General features: G+C 44.7%; 1 protein-coding gene and 3 non-coding genes across 4 annotated transcripts in view; 1 reads left to right on the top strand and 3 right to left on the bottom strand.

Moving 5' to 3' along the window:
- The window catches only part of LOC137313831 (zinc finger protein 79-like), a 172,404-nt gene that overhangs the window by 16,291 nt on the left and 141,509 nt on the right, over window positions 1-14,604 (bottom strand). The window lies entirely within an intron of this gene.
- On the top strand, window positions 3,157-3,230 carry trnat-agu (transfer RNA threonine (anticodon AGU)). Its single transcript has one exon. It is a non-coding gene; the product is annotated as a tRNA-Thr (tRNA).
- trnap-cgg (transfer RNA proline (anticodon CGG)) lies at window positions 4,253-4,334 on the bottom strand. The gene has a single exon. It is a non-coding gene; the product is annotated as a tRNA-Pro (tRNA).
- trnaa-ugc (transfer RNA alanine (anticodon UGC)) lies at window positions 9,680-9,751 on the bottom strand. Its single transcript has one exon. It is a non-coding gene; the product is annotated as a tRNA-Ala (tRNA).

Here is a 14,604-nt window from a genome sequence, read left to right as displayed (position 1 = left end):
AGCCGGTCTGTAACACAGGCCAATGACTCAGTGCAGCTCGTTACCCAGTCACTGGGCTCCGTTATAGCCTCTCCTGTCAGTAACACACAAAGAGAAATTGTAAATCTGAAACAGAAAGAGATAATGTATAACACTTCATATCCACCACCAGTTTTTCCCTCTTTCCGGCTTTTAAAACAATCTGTTTCACAGTTTGTCAAACCCGAAACAGCCTCTGGGATTTGCTGATTGAGAATTTCAGTGGAAATTGGGACCGTCATTAAGTATCGGAACAAATATCCCCGCTGAGGATTCGGGATTGTTACTGGTTTATTTATATCAGTGAGTGACCAATTTTAAACTCGGTGAGGGTCGAAACCTCAGGTAAGAGCCTGGGATAGACAAGAGATTCTTCAATGTATCAAGTTAAATTACACTGATTCCACCAACACTGGACATCACATCCCTCAAACATTGTTACCTGTTACTGTATAAAACTGGTGAGGGTGGAAATGGGAAATAACTGAAGAAAACTTCATTGTATCAAAGTTAATTCTGATCATTATTATTATACAAACATTCTACAGCCGGTCCCTTAAAAAGGACCCAATATCAAACCAGTCCCCAGTCCTTGGGCCTGTGCCTATGTTGTGATTTGCACCCGCTTCTGACTGACTTGGTATCAGACGCACTCCCGTCAACAGTAAACGGATGGAGCTGGATCCATAAGAGAAAAATGAGGACCGACCTCCGCGGTTCTCCCAGAGTGCGGGAGGCGGAGTAACAGCAGCAGACAGAGAGATCTCTCTAAACCAGCCGCTGCCGCCGGAGAGAAGCGAGTCCCGTTCCGAGCCGTGTCTGTCAGGCGCCCGCTGACCCTCTCTTCACTGAAGGGGACCGATTCAGCACCAACTCACACACCCACCATTGGATCATTGAATCACCTTCAACACCTGAATTACATCACCACTTAATCCTCTATACACGAGGAAATACAAACCTTGTCCACACAACTTGCCCTCACAATGTAACCATTTTAGCCCCGGTATCATTCTGGTCTTTCTGCGCTGCACCTCCCGCAAGGCCAATATATCCTTCCTGAGGTCTGGTGCCCAGGACTGAATGCCGTACTCTAAATGTGGCCTTAGCAGAGTTTATAGAATTCTAACATAACTTCCACCCTTTTGAATTCCAGTTCCCTTGAGATAAAGGCCGACATTCCATTAGCCATTTTAATTATTTTTTGCACCTGTCTGCCAACTCGTCATGATTTCCCGAAGTATCTCTGCTCACCCACAGTTCCTGGCTTCTCACCATTTCGAAAATACTCTGATTTATCTTGCTTAGGGCCAAAGTGGATGGTCTCACACTTCCCCAGATTGAAACTTTGAACAGTCTGGGGCTCTTTTGTCGAGAAAAGAGAAGGCTGAGGGTGACCTGATACAGGACTTTAAGATTATGCAAGGGTTTGATCGGTCAGATGTAGATAAGGTGTTTGTACTTTTGGGAGTGGGGACGTCAGAACTTAGGGCCATGAATATAATAGTCATCAATAAATCCAATCTGGCATTCAAGAGAAACATATTTATCCAGAGAGGCGTTAGAATGTGCAGCTCGCTCCCACAAGGAGTAGTTAAGGCGAATCGCATAGATGCATTTACGGTGAAGTGAGATAAACACATGGAGGAGAAAGGAATATTCGTGTTTGCTCATCGAGTTCGATGAAGAGGGGTTGGAGGAGGCTCGTCTGCAGCATAAACACCGGTATAGTCTGGTTGGGCCGAATTGCCTGTTTCTGTGATGTACATTCTATGTAATTCCATGTAAACTCCATCTGACACAGTTTTACCAACTCACTGAATCTATCAATTTCCTTTTACAACTTTATGCTCCCATCTGCACTACTCACTGTGCCTCCTAACTTGGTGTCATCAACAAACCTGGATATACCGCTCTCTATTCCTTTATCTGCCTCATTTATACAGATCCCTGGGGGACACCACTAATCACATCCTGTCAATTTGAGTACATACCCATTAACCCTACTCTCTGTCTCCTACCTCCAAACCAACTCCCTCCCCATGTCAATGGGTTGCTTTGAATTCCACATGTCAACAGAAATGAGAACAGTCTCTGATGTTAAACCTTAACGAATGCCTCTGGAAGTCAATACACACATAACCCCCATAGACACTCCATTATTTACCACGTTCGTTACATCTTCAAAAAGTTCAACTATTTTCGTTAGACTTGACTTACACTTTACAAATCCATGCTGGCTCTCTCTGATCAATTCATGTTTATCCAAGTGCTCAGTCATTCTTTCCCTAATAACAGATTCTGGTAACTTCCCCACAACAGACGACAGACGAATCGGTCTATAATTTCCTGTTTTATCTCTCCTACCCTTCCTAATTAATGGAATGACATTTGAATTTTTTCAATCCATGGAACAATTCCTGAATCAAGAGAGATTTGAACGATCATGACTAAAGCATGTCCAATTTCCTCACCTATTCCCCTTCGTCCCCTGGGATGGTAAACATCAGGCCCTGGAGATTTGTCTATCTTTAGTCTAATTATTTTCTCCATTACCATTATTTTACTTACACTGAATCCCCTTGATTTATTTTCAGTTTTCCTCGTGTCTCTGGTTTATTATCCTCATGCTTCTCTGTGAGTATTTAGCAAGTCTGCCATTTCCTGATTTTCAATTACAATATCACCTCCATCTGTCTTTAAGGGGCCCACATTACTCTTAGTCACCCTTCTTTCTCTTAATATACGTGTAAAAACCTTAAAAGTTGTCCTTAATTTCACTCACAAGTTTTTCTCGTTTTCCCTCTTTGCACCTTTTACGATTTTTTTTAGTTTCAGCACCACAATAAACAACTCTTCACTGTGAAATTTGTTCAATTAGTTCTTCAGTGTCAGAGCGAGAATTGTCCATCCCTAATTTATTTAAAGTAACAAACACAAGCACAAATATTCATTCGTGTATTAAAGCACTGATGGACACAGAAAGATAAACACAGCTTGAAACGCAGTCAGTATCAGGATTCACAGGGAAACGGGCAAGCAAAATGGACAAAGATAAAACAGTCTGAACCCACAACAGAATGTGACGTGTAGCTGATAGATATTAATGAGAGGAGGTGAGAGACAGTACCATGAATTGGCACCGTGGCTTAGTTGGTTAAAGCACCTGTCTAGTAAACAGGAGATCCTGGGTTCAACTCCCAGCGGTGCCTTTGTGTAATTCGTGGTGTTTAGTGAATTTGAGAAGCACACAGTGCTGTGTTTTGGTCAGGATCCAACACGGAACTGATCAGGAGGTCTTTTCAAAAATGCCTTTTCATCACACAGACAGCCCTCTCAGAGAATGTGTCCGTGACACGTTCTTGTTTCTGGGCTCGTTGAGGTCGGGGTATAATTCTTGATTCGATGTTTCATACCCTGGAGAAACCCTAATTTAGCCCTGGACTTTTGATCTTGATCTGCGGTTCAAAGTTTTGCGAAGAGTGAAAAGGAGTCCCCAAATCACTCCACCTGAATCTCAAGCGCTTTTGAAAGAAATTCAGTTCAAACAATCAGGAGTTTAAAGGCACCTCAATGACCTGCACTTTCATTGAACGAGCTTTGCTTCCAATTACATTCAACCTTGAAACCGCTCTGGGTTTTCCCCTCACTGAAGCAGAGTGTGGCCGCTCTGTATCTGTGATCATGTCGGTGACGAGGTTCGCTTTGATATTGGTCGCTTTCAATTTTTAAGATCTCGCCAAGCTCAGGGAAAAGAAACCGCGAATCGAATTGTCCCTGTAAGTGATGAATTGAAGGGATTGGTGCTCCAAGCAGATCTGGAAAATGCGCAGTGCGGTCGCTCAGGAATTCCAAATCCACCCTCTCGCCACTCCCCCCGTCTCAGTCTTTCCATCTTTACCCTTCACTGCCGGTGTTCCAGGTTCGATCATCCGTGGCCGTTCAACGAAGCCTGAGAAGTCCATGAGGGAAAAACACAGAGAGTCAAGAGACAGAGACAAGGTGGGATCAAAGTATAGGAAGAAATAGGATCAATGTCAAGTTCTGCGAACGGGCAGAATTTAAGATGGAGCTTGGGAGAGATTCCTTCACGTGTCTTGCAATTTTGCAAGAGACCATTGGGCTCCGAATTAAAAGCATGAGCCGCGCTGGAGAGTCTCTCTGAGAGAGGGAATGCGGTTCGTCAACTCCAGTTCATCGTTATTTGAGCAGTAAACATAAGTTGAAGAAGTCGCGCTGCGAGGAGGATTCGAACGTACGCAGGAAATCCCCAGGGGATTCCGAGTCCAACGCCTTAACCACTCGGCCATCGCAGCTACAAACATCTGTTCTGCACGGCTGTAAATCAGAATGTGTAGGTTTATCACAAGCGATCTGTGATACAATGTTCTCTCCGACAGGTGAAAGGCCCTGATCCCTGGTCTGTGCTGATTCTCTGATGGTTTACTGGGTAAAGGCCCTGATCCCTGGTCTGTGCTGATTCTCTGATAGTTTACTGGGTAAAGGCCCTGATCCCTGGTCTGTGCTTATTCCCTGATAGTTTAGTGGGATTCATTCTGTATCTCTCAGTCTCTGGTACTGTGTGTGAGTGTGGGATTCATTCTGTATCTGTCAGTCTCTGGTACTGTGTGTGAGTGTGGGATTCATTCTGTGTCTGTCACTCACTGATACTGTGTGTGAGTGTGAGATTCATTCTCTGTCTTGTCAGCAGTGTGTGTGAGAGTTTGTGATTCATTCTTTATCGGCAGTCTCTCATACTGTGTGTTAGTGTGGGATTCTTTCGGTATCTGTCAGTCTCTGTTTCTCCATGTGAGTGTGGGACTCATTCTTTATATACAGTCCCCAGTACTGTATGTGGGAGTTGAATTCATCCTAAATATGCAGTTACTCATACTGCATGTTAGTGTGGGATTCATACTGTACCTATCAGTCCCTGGTACTTGATGAGAGTGTTGGATTCATTCTGTGTCTGTGTGTCTTTGGTACTGTATCTGAATGTGAGTTTCATTCTGTATCTGTACATAATTATTCTCTCAGATTACATTATTGCGTTCAATACTTCAGCTTTAATATCTTAATGTTTGAAGAGTTTTACTCCTTATTTAATTTGTAAATATGGACGAACTTTAGGATTTAATGTTGGAGGTTTTAATCAGATAATTTGTGTGCTTTTTGGACCACGATTAAATCTGTATCTCTGTGAGTAATATTGTGGATGATAATGAATCTTTCAAACTGATAAGGTGACATTTTTGAATTGGTTTGTAATGTGTAGATCAGTCTGTAGAAATGGAATTGATACTGTATCTTTCAGTCTAATATTGTATGAGATTTTTGGACTGGTATATAATGTGTATCTCAGTCTGCACTAATAGAATTGATACTCTATCTTTAAATTTCATTCTACGAGTGCATTCTGAACAGGTATCTAATTTGTTTCTCAGGTTTACTATATTTCAGTATTTCTCAATCGATACTGTATGTGAGGTTTGGATTTGTTTGCAATTTGTAGCAAATGGTTCACTTTTCGAATGGATATTTCATGTATTAAAGTCATGTGTGTGAGAGTTCTGGGATAGTATTCAATTGGAATCTCAGGTACATTATTGGGATTCATTCTGTCCCTTTCAATCGGATACCATGTGTGATTTCTCTCTGGTATTTAATTCGTAGCTGTGTTGCCCGATTGTGAGATTGACACAGTGCCTTTCAATCTGAGAGTGTGATTTTGGACTGGGATTTTTGTATCTGCCTGTCAGCGGGACTGAGTTCGGGGCAAATGGAACAGTGTCTGCCTCACCCGCTCTGTTTGAATGTTGGATTGAAAGTGTGTCTCTGGAACTTGGGATCAGTGTGGGACTGACTACTTCTACTGTCTGAGACTGTGGAACTGATGACCTGTCTGTGTCTCTGTGCTCTGTGGGTGATAATGTACCTCCTGTGTGTGAGAAGGAGCTGGCTGCACTCCTCCTTGTGCCTCGGGTGGAGGAAACATCACATTCATTCTGGATCATTCAAGGATTCGCCTGTGGAAAGAAAATGATCTCTTGTAACCCAAGAAACGGTGAGGTTGAAAATAGAATAGAGATCAGTTTAATATCTCTGCTAATGATCATTTTGAATATCCACAAATGAAAACCAGTGATACAAACAGTGTCAGTGTCTGACTCCACTGCAGCACTCAGCTTCTGCACACCAGGTGTGTTGGGCTATTTTACAACAATTTAGTGACATCCAGACACAACCCAACCCCTGCACTGATCCATGAATGGGACTACCCGATGGGGCAGGGACCTTTGTCCAGGTCAGGTTTCTAATCCCCTCTCCCATGGGACTAACCGTTCAACCGAAACCAAACAGCCGCTGTTTAAATTGTGTCCTTCACACTTCTCACCTGATGCCTGCAATAGATGCTCTTTGTATAACTCCCCACATCCGGCTCTGTTTCCACTCTTCACTGTCCAATAACAATAAACAGGGTGAGACTGGAACTAAACCAGGACCATTCACTCCTGGTTTGGGGAGTGAAAGCAGCAATGGTTTAATAGCAGGTTCTTCCCATCCTCTCTCCCTTCCCCTGGACACACCCTGTCCACACCCAGCCCGAGAATGACCTCTCCCTTCCCCCCCTCTCACTCCATGTTCCGGGACCAGTTCCTGATCCACTCCGCCTCTTACAAACAGCCCCCGGACTCCCCCTGCCCTTCCCCCGGACTCAATGCCGATCTCTGAGCCCATCTGCGGACACGGTCCCGGAGCGATGAGCTGCTGTAACGAGGCTGCTCTTTGCTCCCTTCCCCCGGGGGCCGTGATCTCTCCATTCCCGCCTGTCTGAGCAAAGGAAGTGGGTCTGGGGGAAAGGTCAGAGGGAATGGGCTCCACAGGCAGTGCAGGAACAGGCACCAGAATGGGAAACAGATGGGATTCCACCAGTGCCTAACGCTGGAATCCAGACTGACTTTACAATCTCCAACTATTAAACTCGAGGTTTCCATCCCTGCTGTTTCTCTCGGGCTCTTTTGATGGTAAAGAGTCTTTCAGAGATAAAGTGAGCGGCTGTGGAATGAGCCAATGGGTTCTGTTCATTCTTGGCTCCCTTACTGATAAAGTAACGTTTGACTCCGAAACTGGAGGGAGGATTCCTCAAACCAATCCTGGAGAAACGGGGGAGGAAAGTGGGAGTCGGTGTATTTGCTGGGACCGTGTAGGATTAATATCAGGCAGCAACAGTCCCAGTTTATTTCAATCGGAGTGAAACTCTCGGTCACTGAGAGTAATACAGAACGGCCCTGAGCTGCAAGATTGCAGAGGGGACAACATGCAAGAGAGGGTTAAATGTGTGACACTGTCCCTGAGAGTGGGATTAATAATGTGTCTGTCTCTGAAATAATATCAGTGAGAGATGAGACTGCATCTTCTGTCACTCCACCTTGGAATAGAAATTGGAAAGGAATATTTTCCAATTTGTTACTGGGTGAAAACAGGACATTATAGGTCAGTTTCTCTCTCTCTTTTGAACAGCTCATGAAGGTGGGAGACTGTTACTGAGAGTGATACAGAGACACTGATAGGAAGTGTAATTCTGATACTGTGCCTGTCTGTTTTTATCTCTCTCTAGCGCTGTACATGAAGGTGGAATATTGTTACTGAGTGTGAAACGGACACACCGATGGGAAGTGTGAGACTGATACTGTGTCTGTTTGTCTGTGTGTCTCTCTCTGTCTGTCTGTCTGTCTCCCCAGTGCTGTACAAGGAGGCGGGATACTGTTACTGAGCGTAATATAGACACTGATAGAAAGGGAAAGACTGATTCTGTGTCTGTGAACAGACCTCCGGTGCTATTGGTGAGACGGTCACTGTCCCTTTTACTGCATATCAACCGGTCTGACGGGGCATTCATCATTCGCCAGTCCTGTCAGGAAAGGTGGAGAGAAACCGTCTGTAACTGTCTGACACTGGACTGTCTGTGAGAGTTGAATTTATTCAGTAAGTAGTCGTGTCTGGGTGTTGAGAACGGGATGGAGAGGACACCAGTTACTATTATCTGACAGTCAGTCAGTTTAGGAGGAGAGAGAAACACAGAGAGACTGGTGGAGCCCAGAGCGGATAATTTGTGTTTTCATCTTAACCAAACATATCACCGTGTGCGGACAATATAATAATATAAAAGGAGGAGGACAAGGTGAGGCCCAGACAGCATTGAGTCTCATTTCACTACAGACGGACGCAGGACTTGTCCCAGGTGAGGGTTTTGTGTTTAAAGATCACTTCACTAAAAACACCTTGACGAGCTGGGGTTACAGACGGACATGACGGGCAGGAAAAGACCAGCTCGTTCATCAATCCTGCCCCACATGCCTGGAGCATCGTGACTGGACACTTCCTACACACACCACCAGCCCCACCCACCGGGAACATGGAATCTCCTGGGAGCGGTCACAAAGCAGAAAAAAATCCAGAAAAAAACCACTCACCTTCGATATGATGCGATCTCTGCCCCAGTCAAGAACCGGTCCAGATCCCTCGAGAAGGCGGAGAGGGAGTCAGCACCCACCGCACCAGAGAGAGTCAGAGTCAGCACCCACCGCACCAGAGAGAGTCAGAGTCAGCACCCACCGCACCAGAGAGAGTCAGAGTCAGCACCCACCGCACCAGAGAGAGTCAGAGTCAGCACCCACCGCACCAGAGAGAGTCAGAGTCAGCACCCACCGCACCAGAGAGAGTCAGAGTCAGCACCCACCGCACCAGAGAGAGTCAGCACCCACCGCACCAGAGAGAGTCAGCACCCACCGCACCAGAGAGAGTCAGCACTTACCGCACCAGAGAGAGTCAGCACTTACCGCACCAGAGAGAGTCAGAGTCAGCACCCACCGCACCAGAGAGAGTCAGCACCCACCGCACCAGAGAGAGTCAGCACCCACCGCACCGGAGAGAGTCAGCACTCACCGCACCGGAGAGAGTCAGCACTCACCGCACCGGAGAGAGTCAGCGCCCACCGCACCAGAGAGGGTCAGCGCCCACCGCACCAGAGAGAGTCGGCACCCACCGCACCAGAGAGGGTCAGCGCCCACCGCACCAGAGAGAGTCAGCACTCACCGCACAGGAGAGAGTCAGCACCCACCGCACCAGAGAGAGTCAGCACTCACCGCACCGGAGAGAGTCAGCGCCCACCGCACCAGAGAGGGTCGGCACCCACCGCACCAGAGAGGGTCGGCACCCACCGCACCAGAGAGAGTCAGCACCCACCGCACCAGAGAGAGTCAGCACCCACCGCACCAGAGAGGGTCAGCGCCCACCGCACCAGAGAGAGTCAGCACCCACCGCACCAGCCGGGAATGCATTCCAGATGCTCACTCCTCTCTGGGAAAAGAAGAAGTTCCCAACATCCAGACTATTCTTCCCTCTTTGTGGTCGGAACGCCGATCCGCTGCTTCCCCCCAATCTGTGAAACTGGAAATAATCGATCACTGGGCAAGCTGATCAACCATGAGATGGGAGCCATTGAAACACCGTGGGCGCTCTCCCATTGAATTATATTCTGTGCGGAGCGTTCGGTTTTTCGCGAGGTGAAGAAACTCTTGTCTCTCCTTGTGTGGAAATGTGAGGCGAGTCTCAGATGATATTCTCACAGTTGAATCCAAAATGTGAAATGTAACTTGTTTGGAGATGCCGGGGATTGAACCCGGGACCTCATACATGCAAAGCATGCGCTCTTCCACTGAGCAACATCCCCACAGGGCAAAAGGTACCTGAGAAATAAACAAGCAAACACTTTAGAAGTGAAGCCGTGAGCTTTCTGCTCCGTCTCTCCAGGACATCGAGATGCCCAGCGGTCCCGCGTGTTCACAATGTTCACCCTCTGCTTCAGATCACGGGGTTTCTGCTCCTCTTTACTTTGAACTTTCCAAAAAAAAAGTCTGCGGAAATAAAAAAAACCCAATCGCTAATGGTCAGTGACAAGGCTGAAATCCAACCTCTGAATCATAAAGTGAGATGGAAGAATGACAGAGCGTCAAACAGGAACAAGAGCTGGGACTGCTCGCTCGATATTGCACCGTCACACATTCCCCTCAGTCGGCGGCTGCTTTGAGTTGAGCTGTTGAGGGGACCGAGAGATGAAGTCCCGCTCCGGGACAATTTAATGCTTGTGGAGCCTCAGAAGTTGAAACTCGCTGCGCTCAAAAAGTGTCATTCAACTTTCTGTGTGTAATTCTGGTGAAAAATTACATGAAGAGAGGCTGGGAGTTGAACCGAGAACCTCAACACAAGCAAAACATGCGCTCTGCCACTGAACTAAATCCCCAGATTACAGAAAACTCGAACCAAGGACAGAAGAACTGATTGTCCTCATTTTATGAGGCCACCCGTGGTGCGTGTGCACTCCACTCACTGCATTTTACTGGAGAAATAATCAATTTATATTATGTAACTATCCTCCACTCTGCATTTTACTGGAGAAATAATCAATTTATATTATGTAACTATCCTCCACTCACTGCATTTTACTGGAGAAATAATCAATTTATATTATGTAACTATCCCCCACTCACTGCATTTTACTGGAGAAATAATCAATTTATATTATGTAACTATCCCCCACTCACTGCATTTTACTGGAGAAATAATCAATTTATATTATGTAACTATCCTCCACTCACTGCATTTTACTGGAGAAATAATAAATTTATATTATGTAACTATCCTCCACTCACTGCATTTTACTCCTCCTAGGACCGCTGTCCTAGGAGGAGTGTTTGCTAGTGCTGTTGGGGAGGGTTTAAACTAAAGTGGCAGGGGGTTGGGAACCTGAGCAGGGAGAGAGAGGAAAGCGTAACAGGAAGGGACAGAAGGTATGGAGTAATAGGTAAAGTGTTAAAAAAGGAAAAAGCAGGAACTAAGCGTCACAAAACAGATTTGAAAGTTCTTTATCTGAATGCACGTAGCATTCGTAATAAAATGGACGAGTTAACGGCACAAATAACTACGTATGGGTATGATCTTGTGGCCATTACAGAAACATGGCTGCAGGGTGACAACGACTGGGAATTAAATATGCCAGGGTATTTAACAATCAGGAAGGACAGGCAGGAAGGAAGGGGAGGTGGGGTGGCTATGTTAATAAAGGAAGGAATCACTGTAATACAGAGAAATGATATTGGGACAAAGCATCAAGATAATGAAACAGTTTGGGTGGAGATAAGGAATAATAAGGGAAAAAAAACATTAGTGGGCGTAGTATATAGGCCTCCTAATAGTTGCAACTCTGCTGGAAGAAGTATTAATCAGGAGATAGTCGGGGCATGTAATAAGGGAACAGCCATAATTATGGGGGATTTTAATTATCATATTAACTGGACAAATCAAATTGGGCAGAGCAGCCTTGAGGACGAGTTCATTGAGTGCATCAGGGATGGATTTCTTGAGCAGTATGTAACTGATCCTACAAGGGGGCAGGCAACCTTGGACCTGGTCCTGTGTAATGAGTCAGGATTAATTAATAATGTCCTAGTTAAGGATCCCCTTGGAACGAGCGACCACAACATGGTTGAATTCCATATCCAATTAGAGGGTGAGAAGGTTGATTCTCAAACAAGCGTACTGAGCTTGAATAAAGGAGACTATGATGGTATGAGAGCGGAATTGATTAAAGTGGACTGGGAAAATAGATTAAAGGGTAAGACGGTACATGAGCAGTGGTGTTCATTTAGGGAGTTATTTTACAACTTTCAAAATAAATATATTCCACTGAGGAAAAAAGGGTGTAAAAGAAATGACAGCCACCCGTGGCTAAGTAAAGAAATCAAGGATAGTATCCGACTAAAAACAAGGACATATAAGGTAGCCAAACTTAGTGGGAGGATAGAAGATTGGGAATTCTTCAAAAGACAGCAAAAAGTAACTAAAGGATTGATTAAGAAAGGGAAGTTAGATTATGAAAAGAAATCAGCAAAAAATATAAAAACAGATAGCAAGAGTTTCTATAGTTATATAAAAAGAAAAAGGGTGGCTAAGGCAAACATAGGTCCCTTAGAGGATGAGACCGGGAAATTAATGGTGGGAAACATGGAGATGGCAAAAATGCTGAACAAATATTTTGTTTCAGTCTTTACAGTAGAGGACACTAAGAATATCCCAACACTGGACAAACAGGGGACTCTCGGGGGGGAGGAGCTAAATACGATTAAAATCACTCAGGAGATGGTACTCAGTAAAATAATGGGACTCAAGGCGGATAAATCCCCTGGACCTGATGGCTTCCATCCTAGGGTCTTGAGGGAAGTGGCAGTAGGGATTGTGGATGCTTTGGTGATAGTTTTCCAAAATTCCCTGGACTCAGGAGAGGTCCCGGCAGATTGGAAAACTGCTAATGTAACACCGTTATTTAAAAAGGGTAGTAGGCAGAAGGCTGGAAATTATAGGCCAGTTAGCTTAACATCTGTGGTGGGTAAAATTTTGGAGTCTATTATTAAGGAGACAGTAACGGAACATTTAGATAAGCATAATTTAATAGGACCAAGTCAGCATGGCTTTATGAAGGGGAAGTCATGTCTGACAAATTTGCTTGAGTTCTTCGAGGATATAACGTATAGGGTGGATAAAGGGGAACCAGTGGACATAGTGTATTTAGACTTCCAGAAGGCATTCGACAAGGTGCCACATAAAAGATTATTACTTAAGATAAAAAATCACGGGATTGGGGGTAATATTCTGGCATGGGTGGAGGATTGGTTATCGAACAGGAAGCAGAGAGTTGGGATAAATGGTTCATTTTCGGACTGGCAACCAGTAACCAGTGGTGTTCCACAGGGGTCGGTGCTGGGTCCCCAACTCTTTACAATCTATATTAACGATTTGGAGGAGGGGACCGAGTGCAACATATCAAAATTTGCAGATGATACAAAGATGGGAGGGAAAGTAGAGAGTGAGGAGGACATAAAAAACCTGCAAGGGGATATAGACAGGCTGGGTGAGTGGGCGGAGATTTGGCAGATGCAATATAATATTGGAAAATGTGAGGTTATGCACTTTGGCAGGAAAAATCAGAGAGCAAGTTATTTTCTTAATGGCGAGAGACTGGAAAGTACTGCAGTACAAAAGGATCTGGGGGTCCGAGTGCAAGAAAATCAAAAAGTTGGTATGCAGGTGCAGCAGGTGATCAAGAAAGCCAATGGAATGTTGGCTTTTATTGCTAGGGGGATAGAATATAAAAACAGGGAGGTATTGCTGCAGTTATATAAGGTATTGGTGAGACCGCACCTGGAATACTGCATACAGTTTTGGTCTCCATACTTAAGAAAAGACATACTTGCTCTCGAGGCAGTACAAAGAAGGTTCACTCGGTTAATCCCGGGGATGAGGGGGCGGACATATGAGGAGAGGTTGAGTAGATTGGGACTCTACTCATTGGAGTTCAGAAGAATGAGAGGCGATCTTATTGAAACATATAAGATTGTGAAGGGTCTTGATCGGGTGGATGCAGTAAGGATGTTCCCAAAGATGGGTGAAACTAGAACTAGGGGGCATAATCTTAGAATAAGGGGCTGCTCTTTCAAAACTGAGATGAGGAGAAACTTCTTCACTCAGAGGGTGGTAGGTCTGTGGAATTTGCTGCCCCAGGAAGCTGTGGAAGCTACATCATTAGATAAATTTAAAACAGAAATAGACAGTTTCCTAGAAGTAAAGGGAATTAGGGGTTATGGGGAGCGGGCAGGAAATTGGACATGAAGCTGAGTTCGGATCGGTCAATGCCCTGTGGGTGGCGGAGAGGGCCCAGGGGCTATGTGGCCGGGTCCTGCTCCGACTTCTTGTGTTCTTTAGATTTGTGGTTGGGATCAGATCAGCCATGATCTTATTGAATGGCGGAGCAGGCTCGAGGGGCCGATTGGCCTACTCCTGCTCCAATTTCTTATGTTCTTATGTTCTTATCCCCCACTCACTGCATTTTACTGGAGAAATAATCAATTTATATTATGTAACTATCCCCCACTCACTGCATTTTACTGGAGAAATAATCAATTCATATTCTGTAACTATCCCCCACTCACTGCATTTTACTGGAGAAATCATCAATTTGTTTAATGTAACTATCCCCCACTCACTGCATTTTAATGGTGAAATAATCAATTTATATTATGTAACTATCCCCCACTCACTGCATTTTACTGGAGAAATAATCAATTTGTTTAATGTAACTATCCCCCACTCACTGCATTTTAATGGTGAAATAATTAATTTATTTTATGTAACTATCCCCCACTCACTGCATTTTAATGGAGAAATAATCAATTTGTTTAATGTAACTATCCCCCACTCTGCATTTTAATGGAGAAATAATCAATTTATATTCTGTAACTATCCCCCACCAGTTTTTAGCTGTTGTCAGAAATAGTCCCTTCGTGGTCGCCAATTGTCGAATTTAAACCACTATTTTCAGGATTATAATCTGATCCAATCTAAGGACTGGTTCCTGACAACAACAAGATCACCACTGGTACTGGTATTACGGTTAAAGGTAAAACCGATTTATTAATCACATCACAATTAGTGCAAAAAGATGATGCTTAACAAAGAGAAAAAGTGAGTGTT

The sequence above is a fragment of the Heptranchias perlo genome, unplaced genomic scaffold (assembly GCF_035084215.1).
Source record: "Heptranchias perlo isolate sHepPer1 unplaced genomic scaffold, sHepPer1.hap1 HAP1_SCAFFOLD_487, whole genome shotgun sequence".
Lineage (NCBI taxonomy): Eukaryota > Metazoa > Chordata > Chondrichthyes > Hexanchiformes > Hexanchidae > Heptranchias > Heptranchias perlo.
Note: the sequence above shows the minus strand (reverse complement) of the source record. Positions and strands in the feature narration are given on the sequence as shown.